Genomic DNA, 4,254 nt, shown 5'->3' with positions numbered 1-4,254 from the left:
CTGTGCTAACATATTTGCAAAAGGGTTTTCTAATGATCAATTAGCCTTTTTAAATGAATAACTAGGATTAGCTAACACAACGTGCCATTGGAATACAGGAGTGATGGTTGCTGATAATGGGCCTCTGCATGCCTATGTAGATATTCTATAAAAAATGTGCCGTTTCTAGCTGCAATTGTCATTTACAACATTAACAATGTCTACACTGTATTTCTGATCAATTTGATGTTATTTAAATGTACAAAACATTTGCTTTTCTTTCAAAAACAAGGTCATTTCTAAGTGACCCCAAACTTTTGATCAGTAAGTAGTGTGTATTTGAAATTCAGTTTAGTTTTCAGGTTTGATTTCTTTGTTTTTGTTCAGTTTCAGTTTGATAAAAACATTTCTATTTTGTTTTTATATGATTTAGTTTCGGTTTTAGTTTTAGTGCTTGGGAGGGTAGGAGCCATTTATGTGCTGTAGGCCTATAGCAGGGTGTCACGTCCTGACCATAGAAAGCTGTTATTTTTTATGGTAGAGTAGGTCAGGGCGTGACTGGGGGGTTTTCTAGTTTAGTTTTTCTATGTTATGTTCTAGTTTTGTATTTCTATGTTGGGTTTTGTTTGGGATGATCTCCAATTAGAGGCAGTTGGTCCTCGTTGTCTTTAATTGGAGATCATACTTAAGTAGGTGGTTTTTCCACCTGGGTTTGTGGGAGATTGTTTTTGAGTTAGTGTTTGTTTCACCTCTGCGTCACGGTTTGTTGTTTTGTTATTCAGTTTATTTTATGTATTGCATAGTTTCACAGTTCAATAAAATGTGGGACGATAATCACGCTGCACTTTGGTCCGCTCCTTCCTACGACAACCGTGACAAGTAATATTTGAGATGGTCCAGTCACACAAATGTCCTAGGTGGCAAAGGCCCGGAAAGATATTTTGATTTATTGGCGTAGTAACAAACCCCCACCTCGCAATCCATAGGAACCCAAACTGTTCACACCTTTCTTGTTGGCAGAGAGACAAATTAGCAGTTTAAAGTTGATTATGTCATCAAGCTAACCACGCAGCCATTTTTTCCCCCTGCTATTCCCCAAAAATGTGTGCCTTATGTGTGTTTATATCCTTACCAAATTCCCAAAATAAAATAATAGCTGTCTTACCTAGGTCTTTATCCTGAAATTCTTTGTGGGTGTTGTTCAGATTAAAGTTGAGGTTGGTTGGGTTTTTCCCTTTTATCTCTGTTCTACTAAAGCTGCCATCTTCTGACACTACAATGCATTTGCTTTTGTACTTTCCAGCAATTTACTCACCAGATTCAGAACCTTGAAAACCACATTAGAAAAAAAAGCTTGAAAACCCAAAGTTTAGAAGGGAAAAAAACTAAAACTAAACATAATTTATGATGGTTTTGATTTGAATTTAGTTCGTTTTGCAGTCAAAGATTATAGTTTCTGTCAGGAATCCCGCTTCCTGAGTCTGTTTTCTGCCTGAGCTGACTGTTTTTTGATTTGGAGTCTGTTTCCTGAGGTTCCTGAACGCACCCTGTCTGGTTGCCAGGCGACGAAGCTAGGCGGGAGAACTCTTGATTACCCGCACCTGCATCTCATCAGCCATCTGCACACCTGGTCCTGATCATCACCTCTTCTCTTCATAAGCCCTGACCTGACATCCATTCCCTGCCGGATCGTTAGCAATGAACAGTATGTTGTGTCAGTGTATCAGCCTCATGTTACCAGAGTTAGTTTTGTTGTTCTGTACTTTTTGCCGGTTACTCACCCCCGTTTACTCTGTCTACAGTCATCCTCCCGGAACATTCAACTCCCTTGCCTGGCCGTCGGTGGTTTCAGTGACATCATTGGAGCTGCCTATTCACTCTCATCAACTCACCTCCGCTGCCGCTCCGTCTCCTGGATTATTCTATTTTCACCTCGAGACTGTAAATAAATACTCACCTTCATTTTACTCACCTTGTCCTGGTCAGCTTCTGGGTTCAGCTTTAGAGAATCGTGACAAGTTTCAGTATAGTTTTATTTTTTCAAATGTTTTTATTTTTTATTTGATTTCAGTCTACTAAATAGTTTTTCCACTTGTAGTTATTATTTTAGTTTCAATTTGTTTACTATAATGTCGCTACAATCATATATATAGGGCAATATGACACCAATCTCGATGACAAACTCCCCGCCATTCGTCATGAGCCGTACGTACATTTCCTAAAAACCACACCAAATTTTTTTACAGGTTCGTTAGCAAAATCTTTTGCCAGGAACTAGCTCTATCTTGCCGTTGGATAAGAACAAGACTACAGAGTCAATAAAGTGACCATTAGGCTTGACACCATTCGGACTGAATAAGTTTGTAGGGGCAACATTTTTGATTACATTTATAATTTATCGCTCTCACATGCTGATTTTTATCATCTATGCAGCACTCCGCCAATCAGACCTTTATGGAAGTGCCCAGATGGAAGCCACTCCTAAGTAAAAGGCACATGACAGCCCACTTGGAGTTTGCCAAAAGGCACCTAAAGGACTCTCAAACCATTAGAAACAAGATTCTCTGGTCTGATGAAACCAATATTGAACTCTTTGGCCTGAATGTCTTCAGTCACATCTGGAGGTAACCTGGCACCATCCCTATGGTGAAGCATGGTGGTGGCAGCATCATGATGTGGGGATGTTTTTCGGTAGTATGGTCTGGGGTACTAGTCAGGATGGAGGGAAAGATTAACAGAGCAAAGTAGAGAGATTCCTGATGAAAACCTGCTCCAGAGCGCTCAAGACCTCAGACTGGGGCAAAGGTTCACCTTCCAACAGGGCAACAACCCTACAGTAAGCACACAGCCAAGACAACGCAGGAGTGGCTTCAGGACACGAGGCTGTAATTACACGAGGCTGTAATGCCAATGGTGCTTCAACAAAGTACTGAGTAAAGGGTCTGAATACTTATGTAAATGTGAGGTTTTTATTTGTAATACATTCGCAAAAATGTATAAAACCCTTTTTTTGCATTTCAGTATAAGTCTGTAACATAAAATGTGGAAAAAGTCAAGGGGTCTGAATACTTTCTGAAAGCACTGTATATCGTTTGGCTGTATGTATTTTTAGATATAGGCCTATTGTAAATGTGTTTTAACGTTGCATCACCATCTTTATTGCAAAAATAAATTAAAGTACAAACATAACTTTAAGCAACATATTATTTTGACAGGGGTAATGATTTGTCAATTGATCAGCACAGCAATTGATAAAACAGGACAATTTGACACACAAGGGGTTCTGAGTTTATGTCAATATTACACAGGTAATCTAACAGCTACAGAAATCCGGAATGTAGACAGGCTTTATCTATCTGAGCTACTGTGTTATGTTGGGCACCTACTGACCAAAAAATTATGTCATTATGATTTTTTTTATGACATGTATTGCTAAAATAAAGGTTTAAGGAAATACATGCATACACCACATTATTACAAGACTAAACAGCTCAGTCTTGCCTAGTAGTTTTGTAATTATAAAAGCAAACCTTGCTTTAATTTTTTTTTTTAAATGAAAATGTAGCTTAATGGGATAATGTCTTACTGTAGTATGTGAAAAATCCAATACTTTACCTTGTATTCAATACAAATCACATTATTGTGGAAGCACCTCCTCTAGTATGTATTAGGTTGTTTGAGAAGGTTAGAATCCTAAGAAACCTGCCTACACATAGTCTGAAGCTGTGTGTTGGTGCTCATGTGAATGTCCTTTCTTTTTCGGCTTCAAACCAATGTGTGTATGCATGTGTGTCAGCGTAATATCTTAGTTATTAGATATTCAGGGGGAGCTTTTCTCGATGTGGAAGCAGCACAGTGGTCACATCCTTGCTGTGTATATCTCCCTCTGCTGAAAGATATCAAATTAATATCTCTCCTCTCCTATCCTCTCCCTCTCCTTCCTCGCCTCTCCCTCCTCACCTCTCCCTCCTCAAAGAGAGTGGTGGATGAAAGGAAGGCTTTAGTCCATCTGCCAGCATCATTATTCTTTTTTATCAGCTGAATAATGTTTCTGTCCTACCTCACCTCAGTGGTTATCCCGAAAATGCCTCAACATTCTCTCTCCAGCCCCTGTGTACAACTGTATATTTCTATACACTGTATTTTTGCCCATATATTGTTTAAACAACTACTCTGCTAAAGCTTGGCTTGTCCTCAGAGAATTCTCTGAGCATTAACAGCGTTCTCTACCTCTCCCTCCCTCTGTTTCTCCCTTTCTCCTATGCCCGTCTCTGT

At 39.3% G+C, this 4,254-nt stretch overlaps 1 long non-coding RNA gene across 1 annotated transcript; it reads left to right on the top strand.

The window, feature by feature from the left end:
• The first annotated feature begins 269 nt into the window (after nt 1-269).
• LOC145858583 (uncharacterized) lies at nt 270-3,035 on the top strand. Its single transcript, XR_014379024.1, has 2 exons — nt 270-1,684; nt 1,782-3,035. It is a non-coding gene; the product is annotated as an uncharacterized LOC145858583 (long non-coding RNA).
• Nucleotides 3,036-4,254: the final 1,219 nt, after the last annotated feature.

The sequence above is a fragment of the Salmo salar genome, chromosome 10 (assembly GCF_965601325.2).
Source record: "Salmo salar chromosome 10, fSalSal1, whole genome shotgun sequence".
In the NCBI taxonomy this organism is placed as follows: Eukaryota; Metazoa; Chordata; class Actinopteri; order Salmoniformes; family Salmonidae; genus Salmo; species Salmo salar.
The sequence above is the reverse complement of the archived record's forward strand: the minus strand, read 5'-3'. Positions and strand labels throughout refer to the sequence as shown.